Raw genomic sequence first — 19,097 nt, 5'->3', positions numbered from 1 at the left:
TTGCAAATCTTAAGCCTTTCTTCGTAAGAGCACCCCTTTGTTCCATTCACTAATCTTGTTGCCCTTCTCTGTACTCGTTCCAGCAGCTCTACATCCTTCTTGAAATGAGGCCTCCAGGCCTGTATACAGTACTCTAGGTGTGGCCTGACCATTGCCTTATACAAGGGAATAATCACCTCCTTATCCCTGCTAGAAAAATTCCTATATATCATTGACAATACACCATGAGCTACTCTTGCAGCCCGTCTGCACTGCTCAGAGAACTTCAAATCTGCCTGCACAAGCACCCCCAGGTCCCTTTCATTCTCTACCACTGTCAGTGTAATACCACAGAGTTGATACGTTGCTCTGGGGTTGCTGTTTCCCATGTGTAGTACTTTACATTTGTCAATGTTAAACTTCATTTGCCACCTCTCAGCCCATCTGCTCAACCTTTCCAAATCCTGTTGCAGAAGCATAGTGTCAGTAGTGTCCTTGACAACCCTGCCAACCTTTGTATCGTCTGCAAACTTGGACATTAATCCCGATATACCATCATCAATATCATTTATGAATACAGAAAACAATAATGGACCCAACACTGAGCCCTGAGGGACTCCACTAATAACATTAGTCCACGACGAGCAGTGTCCATTGATTACCACTCTCTGTCTTCTCCCCCTCAGCCACCCCTTTACCCACAGCAGCAATTTGCCTCCAATGTTACACTGCTCCAATCTGTGCAGCAGTCTTCCATGTGCAACAGTATCAAAAGCCTTTCTAAGATCCAAGTATATAATATCAAAGTTATTCCCTGCATCGAGTTCCTTTGTGACTGCATCATAGTATCCAATCAAATTGGTCAGGCAAGACTTCCCCTTATCAAAACCATGCTGTGTCCGAGCTATAACTGAAGTCTTGTCTAAATGATCCTGCAGTGCTTCTTTAACTAGTGCCTCCATTAATTTTCCTGGAACAGAAGTTAAACTCACAGGTCTATAATTGCTTGTGTCAGCTTTTGATCCTCCTTTGTGAATTGGGGTCACATTTGCACATCTCCAGTCTATGGGTACCTCCCCTGAGTCCAAGGAAGCTCTCATAATTATGGCTAAGGGTTTGCTTACTTCCTTTGCTGCCTCCTTTAATATAACTAGATAGATCCCATCCACCCCAGGTGCCTTTCTTGTGTTTATCTTCAACGATTTCTCCTCCACTTTACTCTCAGTTATTACAAGATTCTCTAGCTTACTGCTAGAGTTGAATACACCTCTGGCATTCCCCTTGCTGAATAACTCCTCATGTGTGAATGTCGATGCAAAATATTCATTTAGTTTGTTAGCTACCTGAGCAGGATCATCAACAGTTGACCCAGCGATATCAAGTGGACCAATCTGATTCATCCCCTTCCTTCTAGATTTTACATAAGTAAAGAACTCTTTGCTGTTTTTCTTTGCATCCCTTGCCAAAGATTTCTCGTAATCTGCCTTCGCCTGCCTAACCTCCTTTGTAACTTGGTTACAGATCAACTTGTATCTATCATAGGCTTCTGTGTCATGTGTTAATTTGTATGTATCCCATGCATGTTTCTTCTCTGCCATATGCCTCATCAGTTCATCTGACATCCATTTAGGCCTAAACCTTGAACAATATCTATCAGATCACCTCACCGGTGCCTAGTCTCCAGACTGTAATTTGCAAAACTTAAGCCTTTCTTCGTAAGAGCAACCCTTTGTTCCATTCACTAATCTTGTTGCCCTTCTCTGTACCCGTTCCAGCAGCTCTACATCCTTCTTGAAATGAGGCCTCCAGACCTGTATACAGTACTCAAGATGTGGCCTAACCATTGCCTTATACAAGGGAATAATCACCTCCTTATCCCTGCTAGAAAAATTCCTGTATATCATTGACAAGACACCATGAGCTACTCTTGCAGCTCGTCTGCACTGCTCAGAGAACTTCATATCTGCCTGCACAATTACCCCCAGGTCCTTTTCATTCTCCACCACTGTCAGTGTAGTACCGCAGAGTTCATACGTTGCTCTGGTGTTACTGTTTCCCATATGTAGTACTTTACATTTGTCAATGTTAAACGTCATTTGCCACCTCTCAGCCCATCTGTTCAACCTTTCCAGATCCTGTTGCAGCAGTATAGTGTCAGTAGTGTCCTTAACAACCCTGCCAACCTTTGTATCATCTGCAAACTTGGACATTAAACTTGATATCCCATCATCAATATCATTCATAAAAACCGAAAACAACAACGGACCCAACACTGAACCCTGAGGAACTCCACTAATAACATTAGTTCACGTTGAGCAGTGTCCATTGATTACCACTCTCTGTCTTCTGCCACTCAACCATCCCCTTATCCATAGCAGCAATTTGCCTCCAATGCCACACTGCTCTCCAATTTGTGCAGCAGTCTTCCATGTGCAACAGTATCAAAAGCCTTTCTAAGATCCAAATATATAATATCAAAGTTATTCCCTGCATCCAGTTCTTTTGTGACTACATCATAGTATCCAATCAAATTGGTCAGGCAAGACCTGCCCTTAACAAAACCATGCTGCGTCTGAGCTATAACTGAATTCTTGTCTACATGATCCTGCAGTGCTTCTTTAACCAGTGCCTCCATTAATTTACCTGAACAGAAGTTAAACTAACAGGTCTATAATTACTTGTGTCAGCCTTTGATCCTCCTTTGTGAATTGGGGTTACATTTGCACATCTCCAGTCTATGGGTACCTCCCCTGAGTCCAAAGAAGCTCTCATAATTATGGCTAGGGGTTTGCTTACTTCCTTTGCTGCCTCCTTTAATATAACTGGATAGATCCCATCCACCCCAGGTGCCTTTTTTATGTTTATCCTCAACAATCTCTCCTCCACTTTCCTCTCAGTTATTACAAAATCATCCAGCTCACTGCCAATGTTTACTTTACCTACATCATTCTCCTTCCTGAATAACTCCTCATGCGTGAATGTAGATGCAAAATACTCGTTTAGATTGTTAGCCACCTGAGCAGGATCCTCAACTGTTGAACCATCAGGTGCCTCCGTAGCCAGGTGGGAAGGAGCAGCAGTGCATAGCACACGCTTCTTGATTAGACCGGGGTTCGAGCCCGTCACCACCAAATACGGAGGATGTGGAAAAGTCAAAGAATGATTACCACATATCCCGGAGCAATATGGCCTTAGTTGCTAATGCTCCTAAAATCCAAAACAACAACGTTGAACCATCAATATCCAGTGGAGCAATCTGATTCATCCCTTTCCTTCTCAAGTTTAAATATGTAAAGAACTCTTTTCTGTTTTTCTTTGCATCCTTTGCCAAGGATTTTTCGTAGTCTGCCTTTGCCTGCCTAATCTCCTTTGTGACTTGGTTACAGACCAACTTATATCTATCATAGGCTTCAATGTCACCCATTAATTTGTATGTATCCCATGCATTTTTCTTCTCTGCCACATGTCTCATTAGTTCATCTGACAACCATTTAGGCCTAAACCTTGAACAATATTTCTTAGTTGGTATGTAAAGCTTGGTAGCCTCCAAGATTAGTTCCTTGAATGCTTCCCATTTTGAGTTTGCTGTTGGTAACATCATCAGTTGGTCCCACTGTATAGAATTTAAATACTGTCTCAGACCATCATAGTCGCCTTTACGAAAACAAAAACCCTTCCCTTTACCTCTGATGGTAGTTACCTCCTTGAGTAAATCCCACTTCAACACACTGTGATCACTGCCACCTAGTGGTTCATTTATCTGCAGATTCTTAATGCATGAAGAATCACTACTGATAATCAGATCAAGAGTATTGCACCCTCTTGTTGCCTCACGAACATGTTGATGTAGAAAACAATCATCCAATAAATCCACAAAAGCCTTGCTAGTGTGTGAGTGACCAACCCACAAATTCCAGTCAATATCTGGGAAATTAAAATCCCCCATTATAAGATAGTGCCAGTATATCTCTGATTTACTGGCCCACTCTATTTCCCTGTACAATATCTTATTATACTCATCAGAGTCATTAGGCCTATAGCACACCCCTACTCTCAATTTTGATTTCCCTATGCTTATGTCACACCATACTGACTCGACACTGCCCTGTCCATCGATGTCGACTGGCTTCACTTCCTTGGACTTTATGTGTTTCTTAATTAATAGCATAACCCCTCCTCCCCTCCTGTCCTGTCTATCCTTTCTATACACATTGTATTCCCCAAATTCCAGTTCCGCATTACTTATATCTGTGTGATACCACGTCTCTGATATCCCAACAATATCTGCCTTTGATGTTTTGAGCAATACCTCAAATTCATCAAATTTATTTACCCAACTCCTAGCATTGGTGTACACGCAGGTATACATGCACCTGTTTCTATTCTTAGCTACCCTAACACAACCCATGTGTTTACTTGTACCGCAATGACTCCCAGCAGTCTCTGAAATATCCTGCATCTTGTTTTTCAGGCTTCTGCTCATTTCAATAGAAGCAGTGCATGAATCACTTCCACCTCTGCCAGTGGCTACTGTTAATCTATTAGTCCTTGTATCCCCCCCAACTAGCAGTTTTCCGACCCACCTAACACTGCCTCGACAGCATCAGCAAAAATTCTTGCACCCTTTCTATTTAAGTGTATCCCATCCCTGTAGAAGCAATCTCTCCTGTTAACAAGTACAGTCCAGGCTGAAAAAAATTCTACCCCTTGAGCCTTGCACAATCCCTCCAGGGCCGAATTGATCGACAAGGCTCTCATCATATACTCCCTCCTATCGTGTCTGGGCAGAATTGCAGACACTTTCAAATTCAACCCTAATTCACGGCTTTTTTTCAACAGTGACCTCTACTTGCTAAGTAATTCCGCCGGTCTCCTTCTCTTAATATGTATGTATCCCATTTATATGTATATGTATCCCATGCATTTTTCTTCTCTGCCACATGTCTCATTAGTTCATCTGACATCCATTTAGGCCTAAACCTTGAACAATATTTCTTAGTTGGTATGAAAAGCCTAGTAGCTTCCAAGATTAATTCTTTGAATGCTTCCCATTTTGAATTTGCTGCTGGTTTCATTTGTTTGCTCCATCGCAATTGTGACGTGGAATGTTAACGCTAGTAAAGAAACTGGTTGCCACTTGCAATCTGCCAGTTTTTTTTGGGTCTTAAAGAAGACAAAGTCCTCCTATGAAAGGACTGGTTTTTTGTTCCTGGATCATGACCATAATATACCAGTAATAATGGAAGGAAAAACTTGTGGGCCAACAGCAAAATGTTGAAAGTCCTGGCATGTGAGGCTTTTCACTCTCCTTGATCACCAGTTGGGTTGCAAGGCACAAACTTGGCTGAAGTGCATGATTGTCTTGACAAGTCTTGATGAAGTCTTTGTGTAATGGCCCCCCTTTGTTGTTTCTGCTCTTCTGTGAGGCAAAAAATTTGCACACACCTTCCTTTCCCTAAATCTTCATACAAAATTTGACAAATTATCTCATTTATCTCATTTGTATCTGTCTCATCGTCCATCATTCTAAAAGTCAACTGACAATCTTTGAACCGCTCATCTTATACCATTCAAACTCACTTGTAAGCATTAATGTTTCATCACCATAAACAGCTTTTTAATGTTTTATATGGTTCTGTTGCAGATTTTCCCAATTTAAAGTAAAATTTGATATTCATTTGTTTGCTCCATCGCAATTGTGACAACTGGTTGTTACTTGCAACCTGCCAACCTACTGTACAATCTCTGTACCCATCTGTTGGAAGAAATTGAACTACAGCATACCACTTTTGTTTATTTTCAAACTCTTCAAACATGACTGCAACAACACACCAATCCAGGAACTTTTTTGCCACACCTCGTGCATATATATATATATATGTGTGTAAATGCACTTAAAAACTGGTACAGCTCAAGAAATTTATTGTGATGAGGAAGGGGATAAATTATATAAATCCTAAATAATATTAGACAATTTCCATTTCAATAGAAAAGCTAAAAATGACAACTAAATAGAAAGTGTATGAAAAGGTGTGTGTTAGTTAGAAGGGTTAAGACAGGAAAACCATGCTGTACACTTTCTCAAGAATGGTTGGGATAATACCTTTCCACAATCCTGAGCTGGATATCATCATTCTTCTCTTTCTTGTTGGTGATTCCTTTCTACTTCTGATTCTCTCTCTCTCTCTCTTAGGGTAACTCGGGAATTTTTTTTTTTGGCTGGTGCAGCATAAGCCCCTGGCTTCCTCGCACTATATGGCTAATAATAATAATAATAATAATAATAATAATTGGGATACAGGAAAACACGAAATAGAGTTGAAACATGGTGTAATAGGATGACTGGGTTGAACAAAGTGTTCCCTTCTGTGGGTAAATGGGAAAGTGCTGTCTTCTCTCTCTCACAAACCTAGTCTATCTTGTGCACACCTAGACTTAGAAAAAAAACAAAAATAAACATCAGTCATCAGTGTGATTCATAGCAAAGCAAAGTATGTGCCATTTGATCCTTTACAGTTGTTCTTGAAAGATACACTTAGATTACACAATATAATGCAACCACTCTGTACACTGTGGATGTACACAGTGGTTGCATTACAACCACTGAGTACACCCACAGTGTACAGAGTGGTTGTAGTGCAAAACAGAACCATTTTTTTGTTTTATGTAAAATGCTTTTCTTAGCTGGAATAAAGTTAAAATAGATGTGAAGAATAGGTAAAATTGCTAATTGATTGAGGGCAGTATAAACAAAAATTTAGATGTGAGAAATTTGTTAGGATGAATAACTTAGATTATACTCTTATCCAGTGAGCGTTAAAAAAAAAAAAAAAAAAAATCCATCATTAAGTAAATGAAATGATATGTTTATATAAATGATATGTTTATACAAAGCAGACAAAATGAAATTTTGTCTGCTTTGTGTTCTTTATAGAAATAATTTTTTCTTTCAATTATATATTTAAAAAAAAATTAAGTGCTTTCATTTTGTGCAACATTTAGAAGTAACATTTCTGTGATTTGTTTAAATGTTTAAAGAAATGTTTGTAATCTTACATTGGGCTTACCACTTTCTGTGACCTAAGTTTCGTGGTTGCCATAGTAATACATCTGCATTAAGTATTTCTGTCCCAAGGAAGTAGTAACTGTTGTCAATGAAACTGGAGTGCAGGATGCTTATGCTCTGGTAGGGCCTAAGATTGTTTCCCATTTCAGTGATCTAAATGAGGAATGTCATTACATCAGTACAGTACTTTGAAATCAAGCTTACTAGCATCTTGTTGTCATGACAACAGATATCCCTTCCTTTCAGCAAATCACATTGTGGAAACCCACTGAAGTGGAAGCAGCTGAACCATGCCCATGTGGTTTTATTGCTTATATTTGGAACTCCTTGATATATTTCTCTTCATTGTTTTCTCATTTTCTTTTACTGCTTGTTTCACATCTTTTTAAATACTGTCAGTTTAAAAAATTAGTGAATCAATGTGCCATATGTATTCTTTTGTGTTATATGGTTATTGTGTAACAAGTGTGATTCTCATTGGTGATGTACTTATTTTGGCATCTTTATTTTGCCCAGTATAACTGGTTTGGATTTATTAAAATACCTGTGATTTAATATGCCATGAAAGTGATAACTTGAGTGTAAATAGTTATTATTTTATACAAATACTGTAGTTATATTTACACAAGGTGTTTTTATAAAATGTTTTGTTCCTGGTGCTGTGGCTGTACAAAAAGGTAGGATATAAGAAAATATGAAATGATTTAAGTAATGGTAAGAATCATAGTTACCTTGTTAATTTTCATCATCTTTACTTTTGATCATATCTTTTTATGCAGAAATTGGGGGGGGGGTATGTTGATTTATTTACTTCAAAGTTGTTTTCATGCCCTATTAGTTCCTGGGGTTTATTTCTCAAATACACTGTTTGTCTTTATTCTAGTTACTAAAAGCTAGAATAGCTGTTCGTTCAAGCTGTATTGTAAATCTGTAGTATTAAAGGTCAGAGTATCATGAGAAGGCAAATACTTGGCTTGAAATGTCATGCACCTTAGACCTTTTGAATTCCTAGTTAATAACTTTGTTTTTATATCTTGTGTGGGCACTTATATGTGGTAATAATAGAGGGAATTTAGGAGACTTAGAAATTACTGATTGTAGCATATACTGGTAGTTGAACCAAAATGTTGTTCATATTAAATTTTTAAAAATGGAAAAGAAAAGATACGTACACTTATAGAAGCTCTTATAGAAACTCGACTTTTACTTTTTTTTAAAATTTAATCTTTATAAATCTTAAAACATTTTGTGTTGTTTTTATTGTTGAGATTTGATCAGTACATGACAAAATCATCCTCTTCTATAAATGAATTTAATGAATTTTGCTATTTTTTATGCTTTAATCAATATAATAGGGTAATACTTGAATAGCACAGTCTTTGTTAATTTGTATTCATTGTAAGATCATTGGAGAAACCAGAGGGGTATAGTTTTTGATTATTTAAAGAAAGTTTTTAATCATTTTAGTAAAACAATTTATTTTGTGTCACATTCATGTACATAGTTCTGTCCCAGATGAATGCTAATGTGTTTCAGAAGGATGTTGATATCAGACATAGGGAGAAAAAAAACCAAACTTTTTATTGTTTAAAAGAGAAAAAAAGAACCCCAAAATTTTGTTGGGGTGTTTTTTTTTCCCCCCACTTTTACCTCAAGATGTGAATCCTTCAACTCACATTGCCAGTAGTTGACAGTAAATTTATAATCTTTGTGCATTTGGTAACGTTAAGGATGAATAATTCTTAAGAATGATCTTTGAAGAATATTCTCTACTTGTATCATTAATTAAAACAGCAGTGTAATATGAAAATTGCTTAATTATATAAATCATATGTAGCCAGTTTCCATAGCACTTTACTATGAATGCCATCCTATTTTTACAGCACTGATATAGCTTATAGATGAATTTAATGTTAGCTGTACACAGATTTACCAACGTCTGGAATTTTTCTGAATTTTTTTTATTCACACGTCTTTTATAGTTTTCCCTGAAAATTTTCTTATAGATTTTAGTCAAGTTTATATTATTTATTTATTTTATTTTTTTGCATTTTTCAAATCCAGGAAAAAACATTGCAACTCCTGCCCATGGAGAGAAAAAAAGACAGGGGTTCAATCCATTCAAATATGAATAATGACCCAGTCAGATCTCTTGCAGTTGCCTAGTTTACAGGTGTTGCAATTTGTAGAATGGAAGCCTTTTTTGGTAAGAGTACCCTTTTGTTCCCCTCAGTAACCTTATTGCCCTTCTCTGCACCCATTCCAAAAGATCAACATCCTTCCTAAAATGAGGCTTCTAGACCTGCATGTAGTACCCAAGGTATAGCATAACCATTGCCTTATACATCATCAGGGATAATTACCTCCTTATTCCTGATGGCAAAATTCCTTTGAAAAAACTCCATGAGCTGTCCTAGCAGCCTGTCTGCACTGTTCAAAAAACTTCATGTCTGACTGCACAATTACTCCGGATCTTTTTTGTTCTCCACTAAGCTCAGTGTTGTACCCGACCATTGGCAGGTTATTGTGTGATTACTGCTATCCACATGAAGAACCTTGCATATGTAAATGTTAAATCTATACTGCACTGTACAAGAGTGAACTTCACAAAATCCAGCCATCTGTTACTCCCTAAAATTGATTGACTGATCTGGGTCTAATAAAAGTGCTTTTCTCAAAAGGTCAGCACCCTGCTGCATGCATTATCATTGGAATTACCATAGCTCTCTGAATAAAGAGGAATGATCTGAGGAATCATAATTGATTTAATGATCCAGTCAGATATTTATTTTTCCTTTTAAGTTTTTTTCTCTGCTGGTAAGTTATCCATATTGGATAACTTACCAATAAGTAAACAAGTATGATGCATAGATATTCATTCCAGAATTACACATATGGAACTGCCAACTTTTAGAAATCAAGGACTGGAAAATTTTTAATATGGTTTAGCTTTCTGCAGAAAGAAACCCAGAATTATGCATATTAACGAGATCTGCCACATATACACTTTATTGAAATTAGCATTAGTTAGAGGCATACGATGCAAGAAAGCAAGCTTATGCAGCATCAGCCAAAAAAAAACCCTCCCATTTCTCCATTCATTCCAAATGCCTGCCCAGCTCAGCCTTCAATTTATTTAGACTATTAGCTTCCACAACAAAAGATGGAAGCCTGTTCCACCAATCAACTACCCACTGGCTAAAGCAAATTTCCACACATCTATTCTCCAACTATCTTTCCTCAATTTGAAACTGTATCCCCTCAGGTTCTTAGTCTGAGCAAGATGAAGAATCCCTGAGCATTCAGCTTGCTCAACCCATTCAAGGCCTTATACACCTCAATCAGATCACCTTGCAGGTGCCTACTCTCCAGGCATTGCAATTTGCAGAAATTAAGCTTTCTTGGTAAGAGCATCCCTTTGTTCCCCTTCTTTGTACTCATTCTGCAACTCTACATCCTTCCTAAAATGAGGTCTCCAGACCTGTACACACTACTCTAAGTGTGGCTTGACCATTGCCTTGTATAACGGGATAATCACCTCCCTGTCCCTGCTAGCAAAATTCCTATATATCATTGACAAGACTCCATAACCTGCCCTGGCAGCCCATCTGCACTGCTCAGCAAACTTCATATTTGACTGCACAATTACCCCCCCAGGTCTTTTTCACTTTCCGCTTCCCAGAGTGTAGTACCACACAGTTGGTACATTTCTCTTCGGTTATTGCAGTACTTTGCATTTGTCAATGTTAAACTTCAGTTGCCACTTCTCAGCCCATTTTCCCAACTTATCCTAGATCCAGTTGGAGTAGCATACTGTCTTTACTGTCGTTAACAACCCTGCCAACCTTTGTATCATCTGCAAACTTGAACATTAAACTTGATATACCTTCATCAATATCATTGATAAATATACAAAACAACAATGGGCCCAACACTGGTGAACTCCACTAATAACATTTGTCCATGAAGAGCAGTGTTCATTGATTACCACTTTCTGTTGTCTCCCACTCACCATCCCTTTATCCATTGTAGCAACTTACCATTAATGCCATACCTCTTCAATTTGTACAGCAGTCTTCCATGTGCAATAGTATCAAAAGTTTTCCTGAAATCCAAGTATATGATATCAAAATTATTTTTGGAATTCAGTTCCTTTGTGACCACATCATAGTATCCAATCAAATTGGTCAGACAAGACCTCCCTTTAATAAACCCATGCTGTGTCTTAACTATTACTGCAGCCTTGTCTAGATGACCCTGCAGTGCTTCTTTAACTAGTGATTCCATTATTTTCCCCGGAACACAAGTTAAACTATCAGGTGTGTAGTTACTTGTCACCTTTTGAACCCCCTTTGTGAATTGGTGATAGATTTGCACACCTCCAGTCCATGGGGGCCTCCCCTAAGTCCAAGGAAGCTCTCATAATTATGGCTAAGGGTTTGCTTACTTCCTTTGCTGCCTCCTTTAATATAACTGGATAGATCCCGTCCACCCCAGGTGCCTTCCCTATGTTTAACTTCAACAATTTCTCCTCCACTTTGCTCTCAGTTATTACAAAATCACTTAGTTCCCTGTTAGCCTTTGATAAACTGGCACTCCCCTCATTGAATAACTCCTAATGTAGATGCAAAATACTCATTGTTTATCAGCTACCTGAGCATGATCATCAGTAGTCAACCCATCTATGTTAAGTGGTCCAATCTGATTCATCCCTTTCCTTCTAGAGTTTACATAAGTAAAGAACTCATTGCTATTTTTCTTTGCATCCTTTTCCAAAGATTTCTCGTAATCTGCTTTTGCGTGCCTAATTTCCTTTGTGACTTGATTACAGACTAGATTAAGCCTAATCATAGGCTATAAATCAAGTCTAATCATCAGTTTCATTCACTGTAAAGAAATTTAAACCAACAGGAAATATTATTTAAATTTATCCCTGTAGTACTTAGGGATAAATATAAATCTGTGTCAGGAAATTAATATTATTATAACTTATCCACGTACTAACTAATTCAGTTTAATACTTTCAGAGGTGTTGTAAGATAATGTGAACTCTGGTGCAAAGTGCATGATAGGCTCCCCGTGTGTTTGTATATGTTTATACATGTGTAGATGTGAGGATTAAAAAGCAGAAAGTCAATTCTAACATAAAATAAATCAATAAGATAATTTTTTTTATTATATTAAGTTTGTTGAATTTTTTGCCAGTTATTAAAAATGTATTTAATTACTTAAAAATGTAATATTAAAGTCTCGGCTGGGCTCCAAGAATTGTCTAGTTACTGTAGCCACTGTCATATGCAGGTACATTTCAAAAAAGACTCCCTGAAATTTTTGAATTATAAAGAAAAAAATTTGAGTTTTATAGCAGATTATACTCTCCCTCTTCCCCCCCCCCCCAAAGAAAAACAAGTCATGCTGTTATATTCTGTACACAAATCACTTGCCAGCAATCAGCATTACTTGAATAAAAAAAAATAATAATAATACTTTTCTACTTTTTAAATAGTAATGTAAGGTTTTTTTTTTTTTTACTGCTATTGGCTGACATATATTTGGAGAAAAAATAATCTCCAGATCTATATTTAGAGAAAACTACACATTCTAAAAAAAAATATTTTATAAAAATAAATAATTAAGAAAATGAATGATCAGAAGGATGGTTGCAGGATAGATGTGTGGAAATTTGTTTTCGGCCCGCAGTTCGTTTATTGTTGGAAAAATCTTCCATCTGGTGCTCCGGAAGCAAGTACTTCAAATGAATTTGAAGAACTAGACAAGTTATTAAGGGGTCGGATCAAGGGTCTCAAAGCAGATTTCAAAGTTGTATTCTCCTTCCCAAAATCAACTGAATATTTAAATGCTTTATAATGATATAGGAGAAATAGTTAAGTTACAAATGGATAAAAAAGTGTTTAAAAATTTTCTGGCCTTCCATACATATCTTTATTTGAAAATAAATTAAGATAATAATAAATAAAAAATCATCTACATGTAACCTAATTTTTAGAGTAATATCTTAAATATTATTATTCTATTATTTTAGATTTAAAAAGTCATGCCAACTGATACCAGTGATTTCACAAAGAAGAGAGCCGTGCAGTAATGAAACACCATTTTTGAAAGGACTGTCTGGAAACAAATCCATGGGGACATGATTGGAGACATTACAGAATGATTGTCCACACAGTACCATCAAGAAAACTGAGTTTCTGAATTCAAAAAAGTGGGGCTGGATAATGGAATCACAAAAGTTAAACAGGTTTAACTGGATCACCAGTGACTGCATACCTCACAGAAAACATTGATGCTGTTTGTGGCCTAATTTTGAAGGATTATAATACTGGATTACAGTACATATGAACAACACTAAGCATATCCTCTGAATGGGTTCATCATATTGTCCATAAAGAATGTGCATTAGCGATGGACATAATTGAATAATCAGTAATCAATTATTTAAATTATTGATTATATATATGCAAATTGTTTATTGTGAAATTGATAGTTGAAAACAGGAAAAGAAAAAAAAGTAATAGTGGAGGGATTCAATCTGATATCAAAACTAAAGATAAAGCTCTCTCTCTCTCTCACACACACACACACAACACACAAATAATCTATTATGCCTATCACTAATTATGCATAAAATTGTTACTTTAAAATTTAACAGTATGTCATTTTTTATGTGAACTACTTTTGAAATACACATGTATTAAACGGAATTACTGCATGTAGCTACTGTTAGTATCTAGATAAGCTATAATATTAATTTCCTGATGCTGATTTAAATTTATTCTTAATCCATTTCAATGGTGGTGGCAGCAAGCTTTCTCCTTAATATTTTGAAAATGTTTTGGATTTTTTGATTGCACTAAATGCATGCTTATCCAAGGCCAGCTGAAATCAACTACATTAGTTCTTGGCTTTCAGAGAAAGAAGAAAAAAGAAGCAGGAAGAGTTGAAAGTGATTCTTGCACTGTTTCTATTGGAACATTCAGCAGAATGGAAAGCAAGGCATTTGAAATTAGCATGTATATTTGCATTTACACTAATGCTAGGAGCATAGTAAATAAATTTGAGGCAGTACTAATTAAGTCATCAAGTGCAGACAATGTAGGGATATCGGAGAAATGGTATCACTCGGCCATAAGGGAAGCAGAATTTAAATATGGGAAGTACAGTGTGTACAAACAGAACTGGAGGGGGGACTTTATGCTGTTAGTTGAGAAGCATATTAAATCTAAGCAGTGCATCCAGTCGACATGGTTGGCCAGTGTTAATATTGAGTCAGTTTGGTGTGACATAAACACTGAGAAAAAAAAATTTAGCATAGGAGTGCAAAAATTATACAGAGAAATAGTGGGCCAGCAAATCAGAATGTCTTATAATTGGAATTTTAACTTTCCATTTATTGACTGGAACTTGACTTGTGTATTGACATTGAAACACTAGCAAGACTTTTGTTGGATTTATTGGATGACTTTTTTTCAATACAGCGGCATGATAGAAAGGCAACAAGAGGAATCAATACTCTTAATCTGATTATTAGCAGTGAATCAGCAGGTACAAGACCCATTAGATGACAGTGATCAGCAGTGTACTGATGTGGGATTTACTTAAAGACATTACTGTTGAGGGGAAAGAGAGAGAGAATTTTTCTTTCATATGATAAGAAAAGTAAGAAGCCGACCGGGCTAGCCGAGTGGGTAAAGTACCTGCCCGGCAACCCAAAGGTCGCGGGTTCGATTCCCGCCTCGGGCTTGGATCAAAGTACTGCAAAAACCTTGGGAGGTGCAATATGGCCACAGAAGCCGATGCGCCAACAACTACCAAATCAAAAAAAAAAAAAAAAAAAAAAAATCAAAGAAAAGTAAGTACACTTTTCTCAATTTTTAAATTATGTGCAGTGGGACCAACGGACAATGTTACCAACAGTAAATTCTAAATTTCGAAGCATTCAGGGAAGTAATCATAGAAGCTGTTAGGCTTTCATACCAACTAAAAAATACTATTCAAGACTTAGACCTAAATGGATGTCAGATTAAATTATAAGATTGTGGCAGAGAAGAAAAATGTGAAAGGATGCATATAAATTATCAGGTGATACAGAAGCCTATGGTATATATAAACTGATCAGCAATCAATTCATGAAGGAGGTTAGATAAGCTAAGGGAGATTATGAAAGGTCTCTGGCAAAGAATGCACAGAAAAACAACAAAGACATCTTTACTTATATTAATAGTAGAAGGAAGGGGGTTGATTCACAATGGTCCATTTGATATCAGTGGTTTAACTGTTGATGATCCTGCTCAGGTTGCTGACAAACTGATAAGTATTTTTCATCGACATTCACACAAATTCTTTAGGAAAGGTGATACTAGAGGTTTATCAAACCCTTAACAGGGAGGTGAATGGTATTGTGATAACTGAGAGAAAAGTGGAAGATAAATTGTTGAAGCTAAACACAAAAAAAAAGGGATCCCTGGGTCGAATAGGATCTATCCATTTATATTAAACGAGGCAGCAAAGCAGGTAAGCAAACCTTTAGCCATAATTATGAGAGCATTTTTTTTTTCATTCAGGAGAGATGTGTGAATGTATCCCCAATTCACAAAGGGATTCAAAAAGTGATGAGTAATTACAGACTTGTTAGCTTAACTTCTGTTACAGGGAAAATAACAGGGTTGCTGGTTAAAGAAGTAATGCAAGAATATGTAGACAGAAATGCAGTTACAGCATGCATTTGTTACGAGAATATCTTGTCCGACCAATCTTGTTGTATACTAAGCACCTGGGGTGGATGGGATCTATCCAGTTATATTAAAGGAAGTGGCAAAGCAACTAAGCAAACCATTAGCCATAATTATGAGAGCATCCTTGGACTCAGGGGAGGTTCCCACGGACTGGAGATGTGCAAATGTATCCCCAATTCACAAAGGGGGATTGAAGGGTGACACGAGTAATTACAGACCAGTTAGTTTAACTTCTGTTCCGGGTAAAATAATGGAGTCACTGGTTAAAGATGCATTGCAGGATCATCTAGACAAGACTGCAGTAATAATTCAGTCACAGCATGGGTTTGTTAAGGGAAAGTCTTGTCTGACAAATTTGATAGGATATTATGATGTGGTTACAAAGGAACTGGATGCAAAAAATAATTTTGATATCATATATTTGGATTTCAGGAAAGCTTTTGACACTCTTGCAAATGGAAGACTATTGTACAAATTGGAGCAGAATGGTATTAAGGGTAAGTTGCTACAATGGATAAAAGGATGGTTAAGTGGGAGAAGACAGAGGGTGGTAATCAATGGGTGCTGCTCTTCATGGACTAATGTTATTAGTGGAGTCCCACAGGGTTCAGTGTTAGGTCCACTGTTGTTTTGTATATTTATCAATGATATTGATGAAGGTATATCAGGCTTAATGTTGAAGTTTGCAGATGATACAAAGGTTGCCAGGGTTGTTAATGACAGTAATGGCAATGTGCTACTGCAACAGGATCTAGATAATTTGGGCAGATGGGCTAAGAAGTGGCAACTGAAGGTTAACCTTGACAAATGCAAAGTACTGCATATGGGTAGAAGTAACCCCAGAGAAACATATCAACTGTGTGGTACTATGCTTAAGATGGTAGAAAATGAAAAAGACCTGGGAGTAATTGTGCAGTCAGATATGAAGTTTTCTGAGCAATGCAGACAGGCTGCCAGGGCAGGTCATGGGGTTTTGTCAATGATATATAGGAATTTTGCTAGCAGGGAGGAGGAGGTGATTGTCCCTCTGTATAAGGCAATGGTCAGGCCACGCCTTGAGTACTGCGTACAGGTCTGGAGGCCTCATTTTAGGAAGGATGTAGATTTACTTGAGCGTGTACAGAGAAGGGCAACAAGATTGGTTAGGGGAATGAAGGGATCCTCTTACCAAGAGAGGCTTAAGTTCTGCAAATTGCAGTGGCTGGAGACTAAGCACCTGCACGGTGATCTGATTGAGGTCTATATGGCCTTGAATGGGTTGAGCACGCTGAATTCTGATGGGATCCTTCCACTTGTTCAGATTACGAACCTAAGGGGGCATAAATTCAAATTAAGAAAAGACAGATGTAGAATAGATGTGCGGAAATTTGCCTTTAGCCAGTGGGTCGTTAATTGCTGGAACAAACTTCCATCTGTCGTTGTGGAAGTTGATAGGTTAAATAAATTTAAGGAGGAACTGGACAGGCATTTGGAGGGAATGGTGTGATATTTTTTTTTTTTTTTTGGCTGATGCTGCATAAGCTCATACACTTGCTTTCTTGCATTACATGCCACTACTACTACTACTACGATGCAGTAAGAAAGGAACTGGATGCAAAACATAATTTTAATATTGGATTTCAGGAACACTTTGGATACTATTGCACATACAGAACTGCTGTTCAGTATGTGCAATAGTACACATTGGAGCAGTGTGACATTAAGGGCAAGTCACTGCTCTGGATAAAAGAATGCTTGAGTGGGAGAAGACAGACTGATTTTTTTATGAACACTGCTCTCGTTAAACTGTTATTAGTTGAGTTCCCAAGGGTTCAGTGTTGCACCCATTGTGTTCTGTATTTATTAATAATACTGATGATTGTATATCAGGCTTAATGTCATAGTTTGCAGATGATACAAAGGTTGACAAGGTGATTAATGACAATAAGTAAGGCAAGCTACTGCAGCAAGACCAAAAAAAAAAATTGGCCTGAGAAATGGCAGTTGAAATTTAACGTTGACAAATGCAAGGTATTGCATATGGGTAACAGTAATTCTAGATTAAGATACCAACTGTGTGGTATTACACTCAGGGTAGTGGAAAATAAAAAAAACCTGGGCTAACTTTGAAATCAGATATGAAGTTCCCTGAGCAGTGCAGACAGGCTGCCAGGACAACTCATGGCATCTTGTTAATGATATACAGTAACGTGACAAGGCGGTGATTATCCCATTGACCAAAGCAGTGGTTAGATCACATCTTGAGTTCTGCATACATGTTTGGAGGCTTCATTATAAGAAGGATGTAGATCTGCTGGGACAGGTGCAGAGAAGAGTAAGGAGATTGGTAAAGGGAACAAAAGGGTGGCCTACCAAGAAAGGCTTTGGATCTAGAAATTGCAGTACTTGGAGACTATATGCCTGCAAGGTGATCTGATTAAAGTGTTTAAGGCAGGCTTTGAATGGATTGAGCAAGCTTAATGCTGTTGGCATTTTTCCTCTTGTGCAGACTACACATGAGGACACATAAATGCAAATTGTGGAAGATTGTTGTTGCAAGATGGATGGGCAGAAGTTTGCCCTCCGCCAGCAGGTGCTTGATTCTTGGAATAAACTTTCAACAATCAAACACCCAACTTACACAACATTATTGTTGTGTAAGTTGATAGTTTGAAAAAATTCAAGTAAGAACTAGACAAATTATTGGAGGGAATGGACAGTTGATGTGGGAAGGTTTTTTTTTTTTTTTCTCTAGGTGAAGCTGTATAAGCTTGGTTCTTGAATCATTTGCCTCTACTAATACTAAACAAGACATCTGCATGGCCTCTATATAATGGGAAAGAACATCTCATGGATAATTTTGATACATATCTAATAGTATAATTCTTTATCATGGTTTCCATATACTGAATCAGCTGATCATTCCTTTTAAAAGCTCTTCTGATATGAATGGATCATTTGTTTCTCCTAATGGCAATGAATGCTAGTGAGTGGAGTTCTGTATATTGAAAAATTCATTTTTAAATTATGAATATGGAAATTCTCATGTGCAGATTCATAGCAATAAAATTTTCTTGAATATATATACAGGGTGTTTCAGTTAAACTTTTCAGAACTTCTAAGAGGGGTAGGGTACATCCTGACAACTCGAAATCATATAGCAATGTGGGGTCGGAAATGCTCTCCTGAAGCGGTGTTGTACACAGAAGCACCATAAAAAGAAAAGAGACCGTAAGTGAGAAATCGTTTTAATAATACATGAAAAGAAGCAAAAGGTACATGGATTAAAGTAAGTGTTCGAAGTTTCTTCCACGGGCTAC

General features: G+C 37.3%; 1 protein-coding gene across 6 annotated transcripts in view; it reads left to right on the top strand.

Annotated features, from left to right (window-relative positions):
* LOC150086167 (uncharacterized) overlaps window positions 1-19,097 on the top strand; it is a 204,897-nt gene that overhangs the window by 109,072 nt on the left and 76,728 nt on the right. The window contains exon 2 of one of the 6 annotated variants that reach the window (XM_090374431.1): window positions 13,089-13,489. The exons of the other annotated variants lie outside the window; for them this stretch is intronic. The gene's annotated coding sequence lies outside the window, so the exon portion shown is untranslated. The remainder of the gene's footprint in view (window positions 1-13,088; window positions 13,490-19,097) is intronic. 6 annotated transcript variants of the gene reach the window in all.

This window comes from Mastigoproctus giganteus, chromosome 5, assembly GCF_048544385.1.
Source record: "Mastigoproctus giganteus isolate SK-2022 chromosome 5, ASM4854438v1, whole genome shotgun sequence".
NCBI lineage: Eukaryota > Metazoa > Arthropoda > Arachnida > Uropygi > Thelyphonidae > Mastigoproctus > Mastigoproctus giganteus.
Note: the sequence above shows the minus strand (reverse complement) of the source record. Positions and strands in the feature narration are given on the sequence as shown.